The following is a 26,556-nucleotide window of genomic DNA, read 5'->3' as shown; positions in this document are numbered from 1 at the left end:
GTGAAAAAAAAATCCATGAATTCACATGGTAGGATTTGTAAAGAATTTATTCGTAAATCAGGGTGGAAAATAAGTATTTGGTCAATAACAAAAATACAACTCAATACTTTGTAACATAACCTTTGTTGGCAATAACAGAGGTCAAACGTTTACTATAGGTCTTTACCAGGTTTGCACACACAGTAGCTGGTATTTTGGCCCATTCCTCCATGCAGATCTTCTCAAGAGCAGTGATGTTTTGGGGCTGTCGCCGAGCAACACGGACTTTCAACTCCCGCCACAGATTTTCTATGGGGTTGAGGTCTGGAGACTGGCTAGGCCACTCCAGGACTTTCAAATGCTTCTTACGGAGCCACTCCTTTGTTGCCCGGGCGGTGTGTTTTGGATCATTGTCATGTTGGAAGACCCAGCCTCGTTTCATCTTCAAAGTTCTCACTGATGGAAGGAGGTTTTGGCTCAAAATCTCACGATACTTGGCCCCATTCATTCTGTCCTTAACACGGATCAGTCGTCCTGTCCCCTTGGCAGAAAAACAGCCCCATAGCATGATGTTTCCACCCCCATGCTTCACAGTAGGTATGGTGTTCTTGGGATGCAACTCAGTATTCTTCTTCCTCCAAACACGACGAGTTGAGTTTATACCAAAAAGTTCTACTTTGGTTTCATCTGACCACATGACATTCTCCCAATCCTCTGCTGTATCATCCATGTGCTCTCTGGCAAACTTCAGACGGGCCTGGACATGCACTGGCTTCAGCAGCGGAACACGTCTGGCACTGCGGGATTTGATTCCCTGCCGTTGTAGTGTGTTACTGATGGTGACCTTTGTTACTTTGGTCCCAGCTCTCTGCAGGTCATTCACCAGGTCCCCCCGTGTGGTTCTGGGATCTTTGCTCACCGTTCTCATGATCATTTTGACCCCACGGGATGAGATCTTGCGTGGAGCCCCAGATCGAGGGAGATTATCAGTGGTCTTGTATGTCTTCCATTTTCTGATGATTGCTCCCACAATTGATTTTTTCACACCAAGCTGCTTGCCTATTGTATATTCACTCTTCCCAGTCTGGTGCAGGTCTACAATTCTTTTCCTGGTGTCCTTCGAAAGCTCTTTGGTCTTGGCCATGGCGGAGTTTGGAGTCTGACTGGTTGAGGCTGTGGACAGGTGTCTTTTATACAGATGATGAGGTCAAACAGGTGCCATTCATACAGGTAACGAGTGGGGGACAGAAAAGCTTCTTACAGAAGATGTTACAGGTCTGTGAGAGCCAGGGATTTTCCTTGTTTGAGGTGACCAAATACTTATTTTCCACCCTGATTTACGAATAAATTCTTTACAAATCCTACCATGTGAATTCATTGATTTTTTTTTCACATTCTGTCTCTCACAGTTGAAGTGTACCTCTGGTGCAAATTACTGACCTCTGTCATCATTTTAAGTGGGGGAACTTGCACAATCGGTGGCTGACTAAATACTTTTTTGCCCCACTGTAGCATGTTTTCCATAAAGCAGAGGTATTCGATTGCAAAGGATGCTGACTCAGCACCGCCATGGGTCTACTGTGGATCTGAAATATTCATGGTGCCTCAGATACATTTTCAAATTAGTAGAATGCCTCTAGCATTAATGGACCTGTCCGATCATGAAGAATACAAGGAATGCTTAAGTCTGTGTTATTTCAGTGTAGGGGTACACTCGCATGTTCATAGACGGCGATGCTTAGTTCTGCTGTGTTGCATGTTTGCAAGCATCAAAATATCTCCTAAGGTTGGTTAACTACAAAGTCACAATATAATAATCATATTATGGGAAAATGACTGAATGAATCACAGATACCGTGTCGAAATAAATACATTTACTGTATTTGCAACACCAGAAATTCAATTCATATAATAGTACATGATATCTCACTAGTTACTGCAGTTATCATTGTACCCGTTTCATTTTCCAACGAGCAATCTATATACGAATGATCTTTGTATCTATTATTATAGGGTATACTGTACAATATAAAGCGCCTTGAGGCGACTTTTGTTGTGATTTGGCGCTATATGAATAAAATTGAATTGAATTGGCTGTCTATTTTATTAACAGACAGTACTTTAGAGCTGAATCAACTGTTTTCCAGAAAATAATTAGAAATCTGAAAAACTTCACCAAAGTGAAATTTATTTGTGCCTAATTAACCTTTTTAATTAGAGGGTAAACAAATGCCTTTTCACAATGAGTAAACGAATGCTAATGTTACTAAATCTGTTGAAAAATCTGCTCCATTACATTTGATTATGTAGAAATGAAGCAGTACAATAGTACATGCACGTGTTATCATAGCAGTATTGATAGCCATGTCGTGTAATCTTCTCAGAGGGCGGGGAAAGTTTAATAAGGTTTAGCATGAGAGCAAAAAAATAAATTTTCAGTCCTAATGATAATAAAACAAGAAGTTGCTTATTGGTATTTCTATATGATTGAAAATAAATCAATATTATCACATTTGCACTGTTGGTTTCTAACAATAACCATTTAAATTTGTAATTTAAGAAATATTGTGTTTTGGGTTTTTTTTTTCTTTTTAGTATATTTTGTGTGTGTGTGTGTGTGTGTGTGTGTGTGTGTGTGTGTGTGTGTGTGTGCGTGCGTGCGCGCGCATGCGTGCACAAAATATTAGACCAATTATTGACTCTAACCTTCTGTCTTCTTTTTATTTCCTGAAAGTTTATATTAGACTTCTACCACTCAGACTTACATTGTGTTTTACATTCTTCTTGAAGGTCAGTCTGTGCTATCAAGAAAGCAGCTGAAAGGCCAGGGTAAATTGTTCACACTCAGTGCTCATCAAGGCATCTTTTAAAAGCATAAACCATCTTCAGTGCTTTCAATGACCACAGAGATCCTTAGCCCATGTGTTAGAATACAAATGATCGCCCACTATTTTAAGCACTCTCCCTATGTGTGCACATTCGCACAGACAGCACAATCTGGCATACCCTAACAATGAGAAATGATTACAACCTGTGTGTGTGTGTGTGTGTGTGTGTGTGTGTGAAAAGAACCCAGAGATGGAACAGAAACAAAGGGAGATCGTAGAGAAATAGAAAGGACAAAAGGTCCATGCAAGATTCAAAACATGCCAATAATTAGGACAGCAAAGGACCAACCATACTGGCTCTGTCAAATGTCATTCTCATGTATTTTTGATCAAATGTTGTTTAATGGAGGAATGTACACTAATCTGCATATAAATAAAGTCATACATTGAGTAGTTTAACTTTATAAATGTTAATGTAAATCGAAACAAGTGTTGTGCAGCTCTTCTGGAGCTTTAGATCTGTTCAGTTCACAAGACTCATCCACCTGGCCACAAAAGCCACCTGTCTGTCTCCCTGTAGTACCAAAAGAATGAAAAGACGGGGGAAAACTGACCAGGTTGACCAAAAACTAAATAAATAAATCAATAAATAAATACAAATCACCTTTTCCTGCTTGTTTTCTATACCTCAACCTCAAAGAAATTAGGAAGCAAAGTAACCTACAATGTTAAAAGTAACACCAGAAGCCAGATCAGCCTATCCAACTAAAGTTTGAAATTGTAGATAGTCTGACATTTATATGATTTTAGCAGCTGTCTAAAGAGATTAAACATTAAGTGACCAGGAAAGAAAGAGGTTCCTGAGATGTGTATCTTAAAGTCGTTGTCGATTGGTGGGTTAATTGAGGTAAAATTGATTTCTATGTCTGAGATTTATGTGTGAAATTGGCTCCAGGTGTTGTGCCAAAAAGTGATCGTGATTACCGTCCGCGGGAGCGCGCGCAACTGCTTAAAGCTGTAGCGCCCAGAATACTTACATAGAAAGCTACTTCCGTGCAACTGATATAAGATGATATAAGATGCACAGCTTCAACCGTCTGTTTGAAGCTGTGCATCTTATATCATCTTATATCACCACATTTTCTTGTTAGTAACGGTAACGGCGTTGTAACGAAAGGAATAGCAATTAGTTAGATTACTCGTTACTGAAAAAAGTAACGCCGTTATTCCCATCACTGTTTATATGAATAAGAAAGGATGAGGTATACACCATTATTATTATTATTATTATTATTATTATTATTATGCTCCTGAAACAAAAAGGTAAACTGAAAAGGCTAATGTACAAAGAGGACTATAGAAGATTATAAATACAACTTGGTATTCAGATCAAAGTCAATTTTCTTAACTTTCTGTCATAATTATATTAAAATCAATGGGTTTGATAAAATTCACCTTGGATCCATGTGTGCACATACTGAATCTCTAATGCTAAAACGGGATTCAGCCACATCAGTATTTCTAATATTACCAAGTAGTGTGTCCGTTTCGAGCATGTGTTTTATTTCTTTTGCCTCTTTTCCCAGTAAATTAATATTATGATTTCCAACATAAGTTTAATAGGGGTGGTAATATTTGCAGATGTGTATTGCAGTGTTTCTCCATAAATGGGTTTTAGAAAAGAAAGCCAGTGTCATTGTGCAAATTCTTCCATGATCTTGTCTTCAACTTATAAGTGGTCACCTCCAAACATTTAATCATCGTCATCATCGAAAACATTTGCACATACACAATTTTTAACCTAAACGTGTAAGCTAAAACAGTCAGTTATATAAAATTACATTTAATCTACAATAACTATAATAGACAACTCTATTGTGCAGGTCATAGTAGTCTTGAGAGCTTGAAAAGTAGGCAGATGCCTTCTTTGGTTTTTGAAGATGTTTGGCCTCTCATCTGCAGAGTCTTCAGTTTTATAACAAAGGAGCCTCTTGAATGATAGGTGAAATATTTTCAGAAACCTACAGACAAAAAAGAAGCCCACTGGACTTCTTTTAGTTTAGTAAAGAAAGTAGGCAACTGGACTTCTGTAGGTTTTTGACGAATTGGGTCTGATCTAAGAGACTTCTTTAGTTCCAGACCAAAGAAGCCCCTTAGGCTTTTGAAGATGTTAAAAATCAAAGGAAACCCAGTTGCCCTCTTGTCAAGCTCTTAAACTAATAAACAATGTTGTTCCTCAGTGCTTACTTAAACAGAGACTGCTGTGAGCTGTCCACTTTCGTTTTCATTTCATTTTAATTATCACTTTGATAAAACAAAAAGAGCCCCAGGTCAAAACCCCAGGGGTCAAAAGCCAGTGTTCTCCGACTGCCAGTCCCAAGATAAATGGCTAGGGTTGTGTCAGGAAGGTGATCCACATAAAACTTTGGCCAGACATATAGATCATATGGAATACGAATTTCAAACTGGATTACTGGAGCCCAGGTTAAGATGGACCTACTGTGTTACTGCCCAACAGGCTGGTAGAAACTTTGGTACTCTTTGCCAAAGACAAGGGAAACGTGGGAAACCCCCAGCAGCCTTGGCCTATTGCAGCATAACTCAGGGAGGTTCACCGTATCCAGCCCTGCATGTCTGCTTTATCAAAAAGGAAAGTTTCTAGCCTAATCTTAAAAGTAGAGAGGTTGTTTATCTCCTAAATCCAGACTGCAGCATGGTTCTTGAGAAGAAGGGTCTATTAGCTGAAAGTTCTACCTTCTATTTTCCTTTTAAATGTCTTAGGGACCGTGAGCAAGCCATCAGTCTGAGAGTTAAGTGCTCTTTTGAAATGATATTTTATTATGGGGTCTTTAAGAATAAAATTGGCCCAGATTTTTCAAGACCATATATGTGAGAAGGATTTTAAGCTCAATCTATATTTAACAGAATCAAATTACTTATAATTTCACTGTTAAATAATTTATTAACAATAAACAGAAGCCAATACGGGAGAAATGAGCTCTCTTTCACCCTGAAAGAGATCGCAGGCTGCAAAAATGTATCTAGAAAGTAGTGGAAGGACTTTGCAAAGGCAATGATTAAATGGTGTAAGCCAAAGAATGGTGTGCAGAGGTAGGGCAGAATTTGAGGCTCTGGGCCATAGTGAACAGTTATCAGATGATTTGGAAAGTGTAGCTGAACTGGTCAAAGAATTTCCAATAAGGTATCTGAACTCTGGACAGAGAAAAGAAAACAAGGAGACTTGGTGATCAAATGGAGAAGAACAGGAAAGAATTCAATGAAGGATGAGATGGAATTGTTCTAACAAGCGAAGACAGTGTGCCAAGAAGGAGGAAAGTACTCTAGTATCAATTTTCAAGAACATGAATAAATAACTGTGGTGTTGTATCAGAATGTCAGGACTAGAAGAGAATCCTGAGGGGAAAGAAGGACTGCAGTGAGGTGTGGTTTCAAGGTGCGGGTGGAATTAAATTGGCATCTGAGTCTATTCTTGTTTGCAATCATGATGGTTGACAGATGAGGTCAATGGACTATGATGTTTGCAGATAACATTGTGATCTGTAGTGAAAGCTGGGAGTGGAAGAGATGCATGCTATTTCTTCCATGGAATAAGTTGAAAATCATATCTTACTCTAATTGTGTGACAAAGCCCTATAGCCTGTAACATGTATTTTTTTTTCCTTGTCGGCTGTTGTCAAGGCTAATATAAAATCAGTAAGGTTCTTGATATACTAGATGAAAAAGGTATTTTTATTTCATTGGTTGATTATAGAAGGTTATATCTTTGTAGTCCAAAAACAAAGCACAATTGTGCATAAATTTGACTAAACAGAAGTCAGTCATCCCATTCATCCATGCATTCATCCATTAATGATTCCAACATGTCAGATTCCTCTTTTCCTGTTTATTCTTTTGATTAGAACATGTTTATGTTATATATAAGCCTAGCGGCTTCAACCACCAGACAAATGGAAATTAAGGTGAAATATCCTAGCATTCAACAGAAACCAGCTGCACTAAAATAAGGAGTAAATTAAAGATATCTAGCTTCAAAAAGCTAAAAGAGCAGATGATTTGAATTAATTAATTTGGTGTAAAAGTAGAGGATAAAAAGAAGATAAGGAAGGAACTCATGAGATTTTTACAGAGTATCTCCAGTGTTCAAATATTGTGGCTAGTAGCAGCACAAAGACAAGCGATTCTCAGTTGTTGTTGTTTACAGGATTATGAGCGAATGATACCATTCATAGCATTTTCACAAGTTAAAGGTGATGTGCTATTAGCCCGACCATGCAGATAATTTTAAATTCTACTATAAACCTTTAGATTTACATTTAATAGAAAAGGAAAATTAGATATATTGAATACACGAATGATGTTGCGTCAACCAGACAACCACAAACTCTGACTCTAAGGAATTTATGAAAAAAAAAAACATGTGAAAATTATGTTTTAATTCATGCATCATAGACTGCATGCAGAAATGGAGATCTATTCATCTGTAAAGTAGGTAATGTAGGCAGGTTTTGGTAAACAGGTCAGATTATACAGTATGTAATCCCATTTAAATCTTATTACAATATCTTTTCATCAGTGCTTCTCTCAAACCATTTATTTAGTTTCAGTTGTTGCAAAGGTCATAGGTATACTTGATCTATCCTATAATCCATCCATTCCCCTTATTTATCCATCCAGCACATAATCTCTCCATTCTTCTTGCACTCCTCTCTGTCTATACTTTCCAATATGTATTAGCCCAGCATGTGGTAGACATGGTTTTTACTTTCACCCAAATGTATGTTAGGTTAACTTGATTAGTTAAATTGGTTGTTAGTGATGCACTGACAACACGTCCAGTATTAACACGACACTTTGCCAGCCATCCGTTGAGATATGCTTCAGCCTATTGTGACTCTGAATGATGACGCAAGTATGTGAGGAAATTGGTGGATGTATAGATGAAAACAAATATTTGAGGTTGTTAAAGAGAATGAGAGTGAAAGCATCATATTTACCACTGTTGTGTGTCAAAGACAGCTGAAGAATGGCACGTCTGGTGGAGGGGACAATACACTCATAATAAAAATAAATAAATAAATTTTAAAAAATTAAAATGACAAGTTTTTGACTGTCCTTCTGAGTGTTTCTGCCACCTCCTCTTAACCACTGATTACAGCCCACGTTACACTTGAATTCTCAAATAATGAACCATGATCCGTGATCTAAAACAAACTGAGCACAACAATGTCGCACCCATTTTTAATAAATCTGTCCTACCTAAATCTTTCTAAATCTGAAGCGAATATTTATTTATATATGATATAAATAAATCATTATATATGATTATAGAGATGATTATGGAGATAATCATACGTCAGACTCTTTGAATTTACGTGGTTTTAAGTCCAAAGTTGAAGTATCATATTCAATTCTCACAATGATGGCAGTAAATTGGTAAGTTTAAAATTTCTACACTTATATTAAAATTGGTAAAGTAAATCTCATGAAAATCCCTGTAGACATAAGGAAGTTATTATCAGTTTTGTAGGGAATTCTTTATGTCTCAGTGCTTATGTACAGTAATTATTTAGTTACTGCTAAACATTTTGTAGTATTCTGTTCTTCAATAATATTTAATGCCTTATAATTAAAGCATCACTCCAGAATTACCTGCTAGGATTGTTCGGTAGCTCAGCTGTTATGTTTTTAGGCCATGATTGGCTATTTGGCTGCAAGTTTTACATGAAGACAGCGTTTGAGCAGACTTACAAGCACCCCATTGGTTTCTTGCAGTTCTGAGCTGATTGCATGCTGGACACTTACCATTTTCAAAGTAAAATCACTGTTTCCTGCCCTCAGTCTTGCTCATTTTTTGGTTCTGCAGAGCAGCTTGGACTCTGCTGCATATACGGTGAATGAAAGCATAATTTCTTTTGAAACCTCGGGTTTTTCTTCTAGCTGTACCTTACCTGGCTGTTTTGGTCATCAGCCACGTTTCCTATTACAAGTGTTTTGAAATAAACTGTCACATATTCCCAGTCAAATATTGCAGGGAAACAACACGATCAGTCGTTTACGTCCCTGTCAGTGCTTTTATTTTTTTTGGCTTATTGGTATGTTTTTATCATATTGTTCTGGGCTCAAACCAAACAGCTATTGCCTTAACTATGCTGGTATTGTTTGCAGGATTAAATAAAAACCTGTGGGCTGGAGGAAAAAACATGTGATCTTTTGGTTTAACCACTACAACCTGCTTCTTTTGTTGTTTTATGATAATGCAGTAATACATGGTAGTATTCACAACATCAAGCACAGTTGGACTTCTGAGTCTGTTATGCTTCTGAAAATGATATCTATATCTGTAGCTATATAGATATATATAAATATAAACACAACAACACCAAAACATTTTAGCCAGAACAATAAATATCAGTTTATCTGTGCTTTTCGCTTAAAAGACATGCCGCATGGGTTTGTGCATGCATCCATGTTCAGGTCTCTCAAGCAGAAGATTAAAAAAACAAATATAGTTTTGGCATTCGTGCCTTTAAAACCCTGTGTTCCTGTGTGAATAAGCAATGCTGAAAACACACACACATACAGAACCTCCCTGTCTCTGTTAGCGTCCAGTAAAGTTGGTACTTACTGGATTTCCAGCTCTCACACATAAGTAATAAAGCCATTGTTCCAATATCCTTTCCTTTCCTCCGCTTAAATAAGAAACCACTTCACCATTTATGAATAAATAAAGGAATCCTTCTGAGATCATGGAAGATTACTGCCTTGTGAATGACTTAGACAATACAATAACATAAAAAGTTTATCTAAAAATAACTTTTCTGGGATTTTACTTTGTGTTCCATGTGAGTTCACATGACTTGCAATGTGGGTCTGGTGACTTGTGCCTCCAAAAATTGTTCTGCATGAGCGCTGTGTGCATGTGTGTGGGCTGCTCAGCCTGTTTCATTTTTTTATATATTGTTTTGCCTCCCAGTTGTAACTGTATTTCATTTATGCTTCTGCTTTGAATCCATATTTGTGCGTGTGCATGCGTTTGCCTCAGTGCCGACTGCCAGGACAAGCAGCAAAGCCTGGTCCCACTCTTCATATTCAATTCAACAACTTTTATGTAAAATGCTCATATGAAAGTCAAAGCGCAGTGTTTATGTAAGAGTCAACAAGCGTTAAAAGGACTACAGCGTGTTCTGTTGGGTACTGAGACATGGCACACTTTGGCATTTGGCATTTCCTCAGGCTTCACATGCCGTGTGTGTGTGTTTGTGTGTTCCTGTTGTGAATCTGGGGTTGAGCCAGGGCAACAGTGGGAAACTGAATTATTTGCATTGATGTCAAATACCATTTTCAAGGTTTTTCAAGCATGGATTAAACAAGCCTGTTGACATGCAAATGTATTGAAAATAGGTTCGCTGCCTGGTTGAGATACGGCAGTCGGGAGAAGACAAAGTGAGTTAAATCAGTAGAATACGGCAAACACTGAGATTTATATCTATGTAGTAGGGGTGCAACGATACTCGTATCGATATTGAACCGTTCGATACAGTGCTTTCGGTTCGGTACGCATATGTATCGAACAATACAAAATTTTTAATTTATTTTATCAACTTCTTCTGACGATGCTGTCTGTGTTGAGCGCTCAGTGGATCTGCGCTCGACAGTGCAGCCTAGGCGGAGTAGTCGAACACAGATTCACTGAGCACAGGGCAAGCTAGCCAGACAGAAGTTAAGCTCTCCTTGCAACATGGCAAATTCAACCTCCCCCACCCTCATTCAGATCTGGCGTTTGGAACTATTTTGGTTTTCATGTGAAGTATGACCCTGAAGGTAAGCGTGTCATGGACTAAAGTAAAACAGTATGTTGGATGTGCCAGCAATGCTCAATTACATGGGTGGGAACTAGTGTGTTAGCGCAGTTAGCTCGTTAACGTGTTGGCCGTCCAGCCCCACGCACGGGGCGATCCGCGGTAGCTCGTTAACGGAGATTTTCCGTGTTGTGGCGTTAACGTCATTTCAATGAGATTTACGCTGACAGCACTAGTGGGAACACAACGAATATGACTGCACATTTATGCCGACATCATCCTAGTGCAAAGACAAGTGGAAGCAGAGAAAAACAACAAGCAGGCATGCTACAAACTTTACCCGAGTCATTTAGACAGCCGTTAGCACATGATTCTCCTTATGGGGACCTGATATGTTTAATATGCTGCTGAGAATATAGCCCAGAAGAAGCGTATAGTAGAGCTTTTATTTTGGAAAGAGACATTTCTCTGTAATAAACTCTCTTTTCCAAAGATGAGTGATTCCTCAATCAGATACAGGGCTCGCAAAATCGCTAGCGATTTTTCCAGTCGGGCTACCAAAATCTCTCTGCCCTGCCCGTCGGCCTATCGTAGGAAGGAAAAATCTATGTCAATGCTTTTGCATTCTTTCGGAAATGTAGCTGGGTAATTATGTCATTGGCATCGGTGAGCCACTGTCAATGTGACATATTGAAATCGCGTTTGAATTTGCGCTTGTTTTTTGCTTTCACTTTGCAATCGCGCGAACTGTGTATAGAGAGCGACAGTACTGATTGGTGAGTGATGATAATTTGCGCACCAATTCCTCTGACATCGTCTTATCAATCATTAGCTTACTATGCAAACATGACAAGTGAAATCTCCCGCAGCTTAAACATGTGAGAGGTTGATCGCGCAGAGAATCGCTGAGCATTAAGTGAGTGTGTCAAAGCAGCAGGATATATATTTTAGTTCTGCTGAGCCAAATAAGACACGTCAGGGTGAAGAAGTGACAGCCAAAGAAAAGCTTACCACAAAACGGAAAAGTTATGACAAATCAGACTATAAGGCAAAAAGAAAGAGCAGCTTTATGGTTTCATGGACAAAAGAATTTCTGTGGCTGCAATATGACAAGCTAAATAACCAGGGCTGCACATAAGTTGTCCGCAGGTGCGCATTCGCTGTCAAAATAAAAAACGCGCACAAGATAAGAAGTTGCAACGCGTGTTTGCCTACATAAGATTTTCAGGAGGAGGACAGACATTTGTTTAGAACTCTTAAAGATGTCGAAGAAGCTCCTTTAAGCAATTACTGTGATGTACCTCCGCCTCCAAAGAAATGTCAGAAGGAGTCCGAACCACAAAAGAAGCTCGTATTCTCGGAAAAGTGGTTGCAGGAGGTGAGCTGGCTTCAAACAAATGATGAACGCACAGAGATTTGGTGCAGAATGTGCCGTGAAAATTTAATAAATGACAAATTAAAAAGGCATGAACTTTTTTTTTTGTATCGAAAAAATATCGAACCGTGACACCAAAGTATCGAACTGAACCGAACCGTGAATTTTGTGTATCGTTGCACCCCTACTATGTAGATCTAAAGTTAATGGCCTCTGGCCTGCTAGATTAAAAATTTAAGTGTGAGTTACCTTGTTATTCTCTCAGAAAATTAGTTTTCTATGGTCTAATTTAGCTTTAGCTACGTTAGCTTTCCTTTGACAAATAGTGACCCTTTTCCCTCAATAATGGAGCGATTAAAGTTCAGTTTTTTCACTGAGTCTAGCTGCAAATATAAAATGGGCATTGTTATCCTGGACAGCTATATTTATTTATTCATCTAGTCAACATACTAGTGAACTAATACAAGCCTCCCAACCAAAAAAAAGAAAGTCATGTCAAAGGCAAATTTCTAATGACACAATAGAGTGCTGTCAGTAAGCTTTCTGGGACTTTGATACAAAAATTAGAAACTACACCCCCCCTCGCACTCACACACACACACACACACACACACACGAACACATATCAGCAAGGCATTTCACTACAATCCATTTAATGGTGCTTGAGCTATTTACATTTTCACCACAGTGTTGGACTGAGCAACAGATAGAGCCAAGCTATTGCTATCAGCAGAGCCAATCTGGCTTGGCTTATTACACCCAACCCAACAGCTGAGAACCATTTCTTTGTGGTGCCTCAGACTGAGCACACCAATGTGGCAAATGGGTACCATTTCTTTGACTTTATTACCTCACAGTTGTTTGCTGGTTTGGCCATTTCACCAATATTTATTTTACTCTATATATGTATGCTTGTTGGAATAATAAGACAAAAGCTATCTGTCCAATTTTCATCAAATTTGGTGGAGAGTTGGGGCATGGCCAAAGGAAGGCCATGGTACCAAATTATGGCCTTCAGCAAACAAATCTGTATTTCAATAAATGTCTATCACATTTGTTATTACTGCAAAATAGCAAATTGGATGTCGTTTAAATTTTAAACTTAAGTCAGTTTAAAACAAATGTTTTATAAAACGGCAACATGAATTAACTGTCAGTATAAATAAAGCAACAATATTTGAACAAGCTGCTTTTCATTTCAAACCTGGCACATATATCCTGGAGGTTCTTGAATATCAGAGCAGTTTGTAATTGATTGTTCTTTCTAAACAGCACATAGCTCTGTTGACAATTGAATTATTCATCAGTTATCAAATACATGATGATTTAGACAATACAATATTAAGTCTTTCACATTTGTTCTAATTTGTTTAAGGTTTTTTAACGGTTAACTCATAGCTCTTAGTGTTTGTTGCAAAGTGACTCAATAAAAAAGGAGGCAAGCTGTGTGATCGTGGCCATTCTGCTCTCTTCACTGCACATATTGACCGAGCAGGGTGAAGAACAGCTGCTCTGCTGGTCAATGTGACTCCTGAAATGCAGAGCTGCTCCCCTCCAGGTTTAATAAAGGCACAAGCATGAAGATATTCTTTCCCAAATGGGATATCCACTAGATGAAAAACCCCTTAAGTCCCACCTGCTGCTTTAAAGTTAAATTCCCAGTTGGTTATAAGTTTCACCTCAGCATCCACAAGCAACCACTAAAGCAAAGTTACAGCTACATTTGATAATATCTTTATTTTTTTTAAGCACTTTATTTATCACTGGTATTCAAAAAACATGCTCTGTACAAGTTTGACAGCAAATTTACAAGTGCTCTGTCAAAACGCACAGAGAAACTTTTTCTGATCTGGTATCCATGTTTGCAGGATGCCATGGCTTTCCAAACCTATTGCAATCACTGTTGTAAAATAAATATGATTTTTAATTAGATAAGGCAACCTTTTAATCTTAAGGAAGAAAAGTTATTTAGTCTTGGGGTTGAGCAAAAATCAAGAATAGGGTTTATGGATAAAGGTTTAGAAACTCTAAGAAGCTGACTCGTCTGAAGCTTATGCATATGTTTAATAAGAAAGATCTGTAATCACTCACCTGCCTTTTCTGGGTGTTTGGCTGCTAGCCTGTTCTTTACATCACTACCACGTTCCCATGCTGTCAGTGTCAATATTGACATCATTACTTTAGTCCAGTCATCTTCTTGTCCACATTTGAGCCAATTAGATGCCACTCTGCATCAATTCGTTCTCCCTTTCAGACTCTCATTCCTGCAACCCACACCCTTCCCATCTCAATTGCACCCAGTACACTCAGAGCTCCATCCAAGCCTCAGTCTTAATCTTCACCACCAGCATCTAAATTCTGGTGGGTCCTGTCCTAAATCCTATCACCGCTGAGATCCCATTCTGTCATGATGGGTCATCAGAGTCCAATTGCCAAATTTCTCTGTCTGAACATATATTATGTTCAGTTCTTCCAAATGATCTCTCCTTAGTATTAGTATTAGTATTATTTGGACACTTAAGAATTACCATTACTCCACATCCTCCTTTGGTCCTGTTTTAACTGATGTAGCCATTACAGTGTCAGTATGAGTCAAACCTGTTTTTGTTTTGGATCCTTGATTCATGTCCTTGATTTAGACAAATTTAACACCTCTTATTTGGTTTTCATATATTTATACATGGAATGCCAGCAATATTTACTTACCCATCCAAATCTGTGTTCCAATCACTTCTATTGCCACAGATCTATAAAAAATCAAGCACCTAGGCATGCAGACTGCTTCAGCAAACATTTGGGAAAGAATGGGTCACTCTCAGCTCAGTGAATTTCAGTGTGGTTCCATAATAAGAGGTGCTGTGCAACAAGTCCATTCACGAAATTTCCTCCTACAAAATATTCCACAGTCAGCTGTTAGTGATTGTGGAGAAGTTTATAATAACAAAGAGGAAGCGACTGAGAATGACAGCAACTTAGTCAAGTGGTGGCAGTGTGTCACCAAGTCTCTCAGATTCTCAGTTTCTCAACTTCATGTGGGCTTCAGATTGGCTCAAGAACAGTCCATTCAGAGCCAAGCCGCTGCATCCAAGCACACTGCAAATCATTGGACACAGAGCTGTAAAGCACAACACAACTGGACTACAGAGCAGTGGAGATTTGTTTTTGAGTGGTGAATTACCCTTCTCCATCTGGAAATCAGATGGATGAGTCTATGTTTGGTGGTTGCCAGGATTACGGTACTTGTCTGACTGCATTGTGCCAAGTGTGAAGTTTGGTGGAGATGAAAGCTGTTTTTTAAGAGGTATACTCGGTCCCTTAGTGAAAGGAAGTCTTCATGCTTCAGTACACCAAAACGTTTTTGGACAATTTCATGTTTCCAACTTTCTGTCATGCCTGGAGTGTGAAGTTTGCCTGTTGGATAAATGCTACCATGTGAAGTAATTCCCTCTTTAAAATAATTTGGGTTGGTCCAGCCCAAACATCTTGGCTTTAGTTATTTCATCATAGATACTTTTTCAAGGAAACACATGACCACTAAACTACTGACAGACTGTAAATGGTAATTATTAAACAGGTCAACCAGTTACATGTCCTTTCAAATAGTCAATTAATGCAGGGAGATAGAAAAATGCAGGTCTTACTTATTGAATTTATGCATGCTTAACCTGAAGAAAAAACAAAGATTGAACATTAAATATTTTATAGCCTTTCTAGATGGTAAAAATTTGACTTTTTTTTTCTACATTCATAATTCCATCACTTTTGATAAGACCAAACCGCAACTGAGCCTTCACTTACTTGCTGCTGCAAAAATAGATTGAACTTGGAAGGAAAAAAAAAAACTGGGGTTTTGCTGAAAATCTAACCCTGGTTAAATATGTCAGAATATCATAGAACCTGAAAGCAGATTGGTTTAATGAGGCAAAGAGTCTTCTGCACCTGCACTATCCTGGATTTTTAAAAATGGCAGAAATGTATCATAATTACATCACTTGCAGCATAAGAAAAAAACATGACAAATGTAACACCTTAAGTATTTTTAAGCTGGACTGGTGGCAGATTACCACTTTATAATGTGATTAAATTATTCTAAGTAGATAATGCCAGATAATAATCACAAGCTATTTAATACCTTGTTAAAGCAAGACGACTGAATTAAAAATATAATAATAATATTAAGTGATTATAAATACAAAAAACACGCCTCAGCAATTAAAACCTATATTTGCATAATTTAAACATTCATCAAAAATATAATTTGTAAATGTGACGTGATTTAAGTAGGAGATGAACAGCTATTCCAGCTAGAAATGAAGGCACACCAAATTGGATTTTTTGCTTTTTCATAGTTAAGCTCTCATTGAAGCTATTCCACACACCAGCTTATCAGTATTACGTTTGTATTAGTAAATTATTAGTTTGTTCTGTCTTACAAAAATGTATGTTTTAAAAGTATTGCCTGAGAAAAAAAAACATCCCTGTGATGAAAGTACTTTGTGATGGCTTTCTGTCATTGTGAAATTAGACACTGTTTCTTTAGAATACATTTAACATTACAAACAAAAGGTAATTTACACAGTGTCCATTGTTATTCTCATGACATTAAGGAATAATTGTGCTTCAAAACCTCAGTTGAAAATAGTACATTTCAGTAGGAAAGGTTAAGGGCATTTTAAAATAACAGGCTTAAACAATGTCTGTTAATGCTGTTGAAAATTAACTGCCCATCCAAGCTGGAAGGGATTATAATAATACAATACAGATCATATAATAACAATATTCTGTATGCATGATCCAAAAATGGTTTCCTCAGTCATTTATTTTAGCTCATAACTGTTTTGCTAATGTCTCATCCACTGGATAATCTACTGTGGTGTTCTCTGGCTTTTGTCACTTCTTTTTGTATACAAAAGAAAATGATTTTTTTCTTTAAACTGTGCATTCTCCATCCCTTTGAAGCTGGTCTAGTCACATCTGATTTAAGTGGATCTTTCAGTGCCCTTTGGTCAAACTGGACTCTTGCATCTGTGTTGAGAATACACCTCTTTAAAGTATTCAACCTTTATTTGTCCAGTTATTTCTGGGATCTGCAGCTGAAGTAAATGTGAAGTCAGTGAGTCTGGAGAGCGAGACTTCAGTGCAAAATTATCAGTCAACCTAGCAAGGCTGGGAAGCGAGCTAACACATTAACAAACTCCAAATACTAGAATTTCTCTCACTAAATGAAGCACAAACTTCGTGGATATGTTGGCAGTGCTGTACCACATAGAAAAATAACACTTTACTATAAATTATTTAATATATTAATCTTTCCCATGTTGCTTGTCTGTGTTTATTGTGCTATGGTGTGTTGATATCTGTGCATTCCTGTATTATCCTTTTGTGTTACACATTTCGATGTTTTTTTCCTCGCTACCTAGCCTGACCTGTCTCCCCAATGTGATGTTTTGTGATGTGTATTGTATGTACGGTCGGCAAGGTCTGTCATCTCGGTTGTGGGCAACTGACAAAGGCTATCTCATCTTAGTTATGACCATTATGATAGCTGCTACAATTTGACAAGATGACAAACAAGGACTAATTTAAAAATCTGGACGATCGCTTGAGGATTAGTGTATGCACTTGTATTTCCTTCTAAACCAGCTAAGACTTATGTGTAGCCATGGTGGGCTGGTTTTCGCATGACTATCAGGAAGAAGTCGTTTTCTGGTCATTATATAAAACTGACAACAACAGAGAAAAAAGTCCAGCTGCTGTACTGTACTGCTGTAGGGTTTAAGGAATAACAACTACAGTCTTAAAGAGTAGGGACACTTCAGCTATCCATTATATCTGGTATGTAATACACTGTAGAACCACTCTTGCAACATTCAGTGTGTCCTAAATAACATTTTCTGGCTAAATAACTGTAATGAGATGAGATGAATTGCCTCGCTCTTATTTTGTTTGTTCTTCCACTCTTCTCAAGCTGGGTCAGCCACAATCTGTGGCCTCTGTGTGCTGAGATTGTTTCATTTGTTGCTTTGCTCTGACACGCTTGTCTCAGGAATCTAATAATCCCCCAGCAGTGACCTTTAAATTCATTGATAATGATTCTTTAGATTTTTTACTACTATTATTTCAACATCCCTTGAACTCTGTATCATAAGAGGCTTTTTGTTGATGGCTGTACCTTTACTGCATATAAGTAAGGCATCAAATAAGTAAATAATATGAAGGAGTACTTATTAGTTCTTGAGCTGTTGCTTGTGTTTGTTGATTTGTTTAGGAAGGAATCAGTAGTGTCTGGTTTCTACAAAAAAAGCTTGATAAATAAACAATTAGCATCACATCCTCGATGCTAAGATTAGTAGTTCAAAATAAGACTGACTCTTATGTCTTGATGCATGCTAGCTCATCCAGGTAAGAAAATATTACTCATGTTGCATTTTCAGTGAGAGAAATGTTCAATAGCCATTTACAGTACCATTTACATAGAGTTGGGGAATGGCTGTAATCACAGCACTGTAAGATGGTGAAAGCTGTAGCATCTAAGATAGGCCCCCTCCTGGTTTCAGAGATGGTCTTTCTGACTCCCCTTTCAAACAGCATTCCTCCCCATCCAGGAAGGTGTACCCTACGCTCTCATCATTGAACAAGTGGTCACTGCCCTGTAGGTGTAAATAGATTGTGGAGTCCTGGCCTGCAGGTTTTCTCAACCTTCAGAAGAGGCAGGTCTTCTGAAGCAGAAGAAAATCTTCTGAAAAGGGAACAGTTGAGCTACATTTTCTCAAAACACCTGTTTCTGGGGCTTTCAAACCTCAAAACACACCACTCCACAAACAGGTCCAGCCCGAGGATCGGGTTCATCAGAACAGAGTAATTTAGTGCATGCTGTTAAGTGCAGAAGGATGGATGTGATATATACATCGGGGAAACCGAACAACCTCTGGCTAAATGGATGGCACAACACAGAAGAGCGTTATTTCAAGTTGTTAATAGAAGTGGTTATACAAGCAATGAAATCGTTAGAGGTGTACTTAATTTTTCTAAATTTTGCTTTCCATTCTCTATAACGCAGAACGCAAAATTCCATAATCTTGGCATATATTTTCGTTTTTTGTGTATTGTGTTACCACCCTTCAAAAACAACACTCACAAACCTTCTGTTGTGTGGTGCAACACTAACCCAGCTCCTCCATACCAACATTCCCAGAGGCTCAAGTTCTCCTTTGCTTGGTTATAAAACAATGAAACACACACAGCATGACCTGAAGGACTACAACATGAAAGAAGGCACAACGCCTCTTGCATCTCATTTAATCCACTCCTCTATCACTCAATTACAGTTGCTTCCCTGCAAAAAACAAAAAAATAAGTCTCATCTTGCTCTTGACTGTTTTTCTCTCCTTAGCTTTGTTTTTCCCCTTCGTCTTCTCCTTTTGCTCGATCTCCTAATTTACCCTCATCTGTCCTTTCCATACATTGTTCTCCTTTCCTGATCCCCTTTACATCAACGCTCTGCTCTAATGTTCCCTCCACCCCTCTGCCCTGCTCTCATCACCTCGCCACTATAGTGTCTTCTTTTTCTCCTCCAAAGGCTCGTGGTCTTGTTTAATAATTGATTCTGGCTGTCACAGTGTGCTGACAAAGACAACAGCAGGGCCATTAAAAGTTCCTCGCCTGTTCTTTCTTCCTGTTTTTTTTTTTTTCCCCTTCACTTTACAGACATACACACATACACACCAACTGTCTCTTGTCTCCCCCTCTGTTTTCTCACTTCATTCAGTCTCCTTTTCATCCCCCCTCTTTCTCTCCACCTCCTCTCCGCCTCTCCGTCTGCTTGTTCAAAACAGTCGAAGCTGACTACTCCCTCTGATCCCCTTTTCTCTCTTTTTTTTGTCTCTACCTCCGTCATCGCCTTCATAGCACCCTTCCCAGTTCATCCCTATTGTTGCACACTTGGTTATCTTCAGTCATGTTAGTAACAACTAGCTGATGCTCTCTTTGATGCACAACAGGCGGATGACACTGTAAATTGTACAGAAGCACACTCAAACACTGTTGTTACACATCACACAGAAATACAAAAATATACCTGTCATTCTCTTTTGTACTCGACTTATGGAGTCACGGATTCAAATTTATCTTATTTTCTGTACTTCTTGGATTGTGCAGTTGCACAGTTGTTCCCTTCTCCTTCTTCTTTTGGCTTTTCCTTTTAAGGGTAGGTGGATCCTCCGCCTCAATCCTGTCCCTAATACCCTCTTCTGTTGTACCAAAACTCCCCTTCAGAACATTTATTAATCTTTTCTGTCCTCTTCTGTTTTTGTCGCAGCCGGGCTATATCTTTCTCCCTCTCGTTGACGGACACATGTATTCTATCTTGTTTCTGCTGACTTCCATTCCCCTATTCTCCAGAGCATACCTCCACTTATCTTTTCCACCTGCTCCCCTACTCTCACTAGAGGTCACAATGTTGCCTGGAAACATCATAGTCCATAGACACTCCTGCCTGTCAGCATCTGTCAGCCTGTCCATCATCACTGCGGATGTAATGGTGATGGACAGGATGATTAGCATGAAACATGAAAGAGAGAGTGAGAGAGAGAGCTTATTTGACCACATCCTCCCATCTCTAAAAGTCTTTTTTGTTCTTTTGCATTTCCTCCACTTTGTTTTTATCATTACTAAATGATGAACTCAGCACTTGCTAATACCTTACTAATGTTTATTAGTGTGAGTGTGACATTATTTATAAAGTGCTACCCCCAAACATTTACAGGCTGTTGATAAAAGAAGATGAGCTGCTCCAAAGTGGTAAACATGGTTGTGCTCCAAGTTTTTCAATTTGTTTTTTATTTTGAAGTATGGCTGCCATCGAATTGAAAATGAGCGAATATTTTCTTAAAATAACAAACTTTCCCTCCCAGCTCAAAGAGTTAATGTGGCGTCTATGATGTTTTGTGAATAAAACATGGGTCTATGAGATTTGCAAATCATTGAATTTGGTTTGTATTTCAGGCAGAATCACAACATTTTTGTAATTGGGGTTGTAACATTTTAGTGATATATGCACTCGCACACACATACACAACATTTTACACTGATACAGTATACACTAACATCCTCGTAGGGCTATCTGCAGCACATTTTAACCACAACTTACAGTGTTTTATCCGTCCAGGGACTCCAGATGGAAATTAGCTACTAGCCAAAACTGGTACAAAGCATCTTTTCTCTTTTGTGTGATTAATGCATTTGTAACTAGTCCCTGAAAGAAATACGGAATAAACAAACAAGCAAAAATAATGCACACATGCTGCACACACATACAGACACCTGACTCTTGTTATATCCGGACACAAACACACGCAAATGCTGTAATACAGACACACACTGACTGCCTTTTATACACACTCTCCCCACAATTCAGGGAGAGGCGTAACAGCACTAATCTGTCACGCTCTGTCTCTCCCATTCATTACAGACACTATAATCCAGCACACCTCCGATGTGATCAGCCTCCAATTAGAAATCCATCAAGCCCAAGGTGCGTTTAATTGCCTCTTCGGAGCCGCACTTCCCAAGCCACCACCTTTCTCTTGCCCAACTCTTTGCTTCACCTCACCGTGAGGTGTACTCCTCCCCAATAGCAGGATGTAATTTCACATTGACAGTGTTGCGCTATTGCTGACAACAGTGTTTATCTATCAAATGTTTGTACTAACAGATTGAGAACTGAGTTCCCTGCAAATGAGTTCGCTGATTGAGGTAATGTTGATACGCTAATGTAATTGACTCTGTCTGTCTGTCGGTATGTTTTAAAGAGTGACATGAGAAACATTAGCGTTCTCTTACACATAGTGTTATAGGTCATTCATTTGAATGCCTTAAGTTTGGAGTGATTAGGATCGTGTTTTCACATTAGTGTGCAAAGTTTAAGCTCAGAACACAATCAACATTTCTGTTTCTTTTTATTTAATTATTCAAAGACTGCACCCTGTGTAAGCCTAAGAAGTTTAAATAACCTTAAGATAATAGATTAATGTTGTTTAGTGAAACATAATTTAAAAAGTGAACACATTTTAGTAAAATACGCATGTTTTGGAACATCAGGTGCTTCAGTTAATGGACATAAATGTCATTCAAATAAACCTCCACAGTGCTAAAGGACTTTGAGTTGTGCGTGTCCATCCCGCTCAGATGGTGCCTGATAATGACGTAAAAATCTGCAGCACATTTCAATATTTCTCTTGGTGAAATCATCCATCAAATCAGCAATGTTACCATGTTATTCAGAGATCTGAACCACAGTGGATATTTTTCCAACCATGCTTCAGTTTTTGCATAGATTAGCTATGTGTTTTTACCCAGATGTCTTGTACTCAAATAATGAAATTAGTCAAAAAAAAATATTTTTTTTGTCAACAAAGTAGAGTCCTTGTTTTTTGTTTTGTTTTTGTTTTGCAAAAAAATGATTTTGCAGCAAAAAATAATTCTCTATAAACAAACTGCTTCATAACATTATGTACATTTTGGGAAATGGCAGTGAAACACAACCAAAATAAAGATGTTTTTGCCTTTCCCAATAAATAGAAAAAGATAATTCCCAAGAAACATAATAGCCAGAACAATGAAGATATAATGTGATTTCCCAAATAAAAGCACAACAAGATGTGTTAAGCAATGATTGCATCAACTGCCTTTAAATTCTTGACCACAGGGCAGCAAATGCTAAGTACATCACTGTGAGCTGAGTGAAAATACAACAGAAAGGTACTTCTGTCACCTGTTAGAAAACCACAGAGTTAAAGTCTGCTGCTGTCAGTCGTCAGTGATGACAGCAGAAGGGATAACATGCCCCCGGGGGAAACACCTATGTGGCTCAGTTGGCAAAAACACTGTTATCTCAACATTTTATTGGGGTTTGTATTCAACGTGGTAGCTGAGTCACATATTATTGTTGTTTTTACTGTGATCTGTTATTTATTACACATTACTTTCACAGTGAGATAACACACTGCAAGAGCATGCACACTGTCCAGTTAAACCCATTACTGGAAGCATGATACCTGCTGGACAATCCTGTTATCATTCCTTAAACACTCAATGAGCTTATTAGCAGTTAAAGCCTTTGCAATCTTGACACATACTGGCTTTGAACTTGAGGTTAAAGAATCATGCATGGGGATTTGAAATTAATCCAAAACATCACAGTCACTTTGATACCCACAATAAAATAAGGCTGTTTTTTTATTCATTTATTTTATAAGGAATTTCATCATAACTTGTTTTAATGTTTTAATGCATGAAAAATGACAGATTACCACTAGCTTCAGGAAATCACTGAAAGTTTAGATAAAACCATAATACCTGATATGTGTTACTACTTTCTTCAAGGACTGTTTGTATGATTAACAGGAAACAGACTATTTGTAGAACATTTGTGGAATGTAAAATAAGAAATACCCACCTTTTTAAACCAAACTGGGTAAATTACTATGAGTCTAACAAAGCATAACTTCACACCCTTTCTCTAACCTCACCTGCTGACTTGTTTGCTAGCTACCTTAATAAATAAATGATCTGTCAGTCATGTAATGTGAGGTGGGACAGTGTTAGTTGCTAGTAAAATTTTTCATGATAAATGCGATTTAAGTTGGTTTACAACCACTTTTCACAAATTCCCAGAAGTTTAGCAAAAGAGCAAATTTGCATGATTATATCCAATACTGTGAATATTAGGACCCAGATCTTTAAGATACACAACTGGCCAAAATTATTCAGTCAGCAAAACAAAAGAATGGAAACTACTTAATAAAAAGGCAGCAATAAACCCTCAGACAATACATACCAAAGTGGGAAACATCTTAAATAAGACATTTGTTTTTATTTCTTGCATTAATTCAGTCAATGCAAATCTAAATTTAATCTTTTTTCTTATTATCTCTGTGGGGGTGTTGAATTTGAATCAGATTATTAAGCAGCATGATTGATGTATATCGTGATCTATGTACTGAGTCTTTTCAAGCTGTAATCTTAGATTTGTTTGTTGTTATTGATAGACCAGTGTTTCATCCTCAGCTAAGCTTTGACAGAATACTGAAGAGCTGAAGTCAGAACTTTCAGATGTTTGCTACAGCGTTTTTAATATTCTTTAGATTAAGTTTATTTTGATTTGAGGAAGTAAATATTCCAGTAACAGTTTTTAAAATTCCACAATGAAAAAAAAAAATTCTCAGCCTTGTTAATAAATTGATTTATAACACAAAGCTTTAAGCAATCTATTCTGTGTGAACAAGCTTGGAACTATTTGTGAATATCGTAAAAAAGAACAGTGGTTGGCTTATCTTGCTATGGCATAAAATATCAAGAAAGAGAAGATAAAGTGTTTGAGATGTCATCCATATACTCAGAGTCCTTCTGGAAAACAAGAGGGAAACGACCAAGGGAAACCAAGAGAAAAGCAGGGTGAGTGGCAAAAACAAAGACATGAATAAATGAGAGGTATTGACATACGATAAATAAGAAGCCAGACAGGAGAAACACGCGGACAGGAGAGTGAAATTATACACCTGCATCATGAAAATCTTTAAGAGATGGATTGCATGTTTCATTTGTGTCTTGTATCTTGTTTGTGTCTTTGTAGGTTACTCAAAACTGTTATAGGATTGCCTGGTAAAAATACAAAAAAAAAATTACATAATATATGCATCTGAAAACGGCTGTTATGCACATAATTTTGCAGCCAAACATTATTAATTAAAACCCAGGAATTATTCTATTAACTAATAGATGAACTACAATTAGATATTGCTTATCTCAACTTTAGAATGGAAAATGTGCATCATTTAAGCAAAGTGTTGAAAGTTGGGGAAACATCTCAGAAGCAAATGCCTTTTTAAAAAAGTGCAATGCGGAAAACAAAATAATATCAGTGTCAGTGAGAATGGATAGAGCTGCATTTGTCAAATTAATAGGGATGACATAACATACGTGTTGGATCTCACTTCTGCTTTGTGTGTCACATTTTGCTTGATAGGCTGAGATACTGGCTGGGTGGATCTGGGTGTGCTTTGGAGTTCTTTGCATCACATCTATCTGAATGGTAATTTTCTGTTACCGTTTCTAAGCACAAATCCTCTTCCACTTCTATTACCCATGGTGTGCTACAGGATTCTGTTTTAGGGGCCTTATTATTTTTGTTATATGTGGCATTTGTTATTGCTGCTATGCATATGACTTCCATTAATATATCTCTTTTAAGCCCCCGGATGTTTCTAAGCTGCTGATCCTTAATTGGTGCTTGGACTATTGGACAACTTGTTCAATGTAATTTAGAAAAAACTCAAATCCTCATTTTTGCCCCTTTCAGATTTTTCAGAGGCAATGGAAACTCTTGGTCCCCTGGCTAGATGTGCAAAATCATGTATCAAATCTCTAGTTCACTCTTGTTTGTTTTTTTATCCATTAAGAAATATTGCCCCATTATAAGTCCTATTGTTTAAGGCTGTGAAATTTTAAATTGTTATTCATGCATTTATTTAATCTCATTTAGACTACTGTAATTCAATATTTGCTTGTCCAATAAAAACTACTTTGAACGCCTGCAGCTTTTTCAAAACACTGCTGCTAGTATTCTGACAAAGTCTTCCAAATACTCTGATATTACACTGTTGCTGACCCAGCTGCACTGGATCCCCACTGAATTCAGAATCAATTTTAAGATTCTGGTTTTGACCTTTAGAACTCTGCATGGACAAGCAACATCTTACATCAGTGAACTTTTACATCCATACGTCTCCAGCATGTCCCTGAAGTCATGTGATCAGAGCCTATTGGCTGTAGGTCACATGAGGCTAAAAACTGAAGGAGACAGAGCTCTTGCAGCAGTTGAACTTTGGAAATCTCTCTGAGCTGGAGATCTGCAGACTTAATGGCCTCTTTAAAAAAAAAAAAAAACATATAAAAACAAGTCTTCTTTTTTTTTTCGCTTTTTAGACAGTTTTTATGCCCCGATGAAGCACTTTGTGATGTTTATCTTGACAAGTGTGATTACTATATTTTCATTGCTATGCTATATTTTCATTTTAATACTGTATCTAAAACTTTATAGATATAATATTTCATCATAGATGTTTTTTGAACTGTGCAGTGATTTTAAGCACCATGGTCCCTCTCCTGCTTAGCTTTAAGCACATTTATCAGTGATTTAAAATAATAATAAAAAAAAACAAACTTTGAAATGCTGATTCAGTGGACTACACGGTGCCCTCTTACATATAGACATATCTCTTGATGATATTATGTAGAACAGACTCTTTTCAATTTTACCTGAGAAAAGTTCTGAACAACTTAACCATGCTGTTTTTCACAGAGAGAGAAAGTCCTTCACATATTTTTCTTTTGAAAGACTGCTGATCAACAGATCAAATGCATCACTGGCTCACTGGTTTTGCTTGATCATATTAAGCTCTAAAGAAATGCTCATGCTTTAAGGAATTATCTTTGTCATCTGTCAAATTATCACTTCCCCAAGATTAATACATTTATTTCTTGTAGTGCTGTTTGT

The 26,556-nt window shown here is 37.7% G+C and overlaps 1 long non-coding RNA gene across 1 annotated transcript in view; it reads left to right on the top strand.

Moving 5' to 3' along the window:
- LOC146495770 (uncharacterized) overlaps positions 1 to 25,882 on the top strand; it is a 45,850-nt gene extending 19,968 nt beyond the window's left edge. Inside the window, exon 3 of the long non-coding RNA XR_014871038.1 lies at positions 25,027 to 25,882. This is a non-coding gene — a long non-coding RNA (uncharacterized LOC146495770). The remainder of the gene's footprint in view (positions 1 to 25,026) is intronic.
- Positions 25,883 to 26,556: the final 674 nt, after the last annotated feature.

The sequence above is a fragment of the Neolamprologus multifasciatus genome, chromosome 19, assembly GCF_963576455.1.
Source record: "Neolamprologus multifasciatus chromosome 19, fNeoMul1.2, whole genome shotgun sequence".
NCBI lineage: Eukaryota > Metazoa > Chordata > Actinopteri > Cichliformes > Cichlidae > Neolamprologus > Neolamprologus multifasciatus.
The sequence above is the reverse complement of the archived record's forward strand: the minus strand, read 5'-3'. Positions and strand labels throughout refer to the sequence as shown.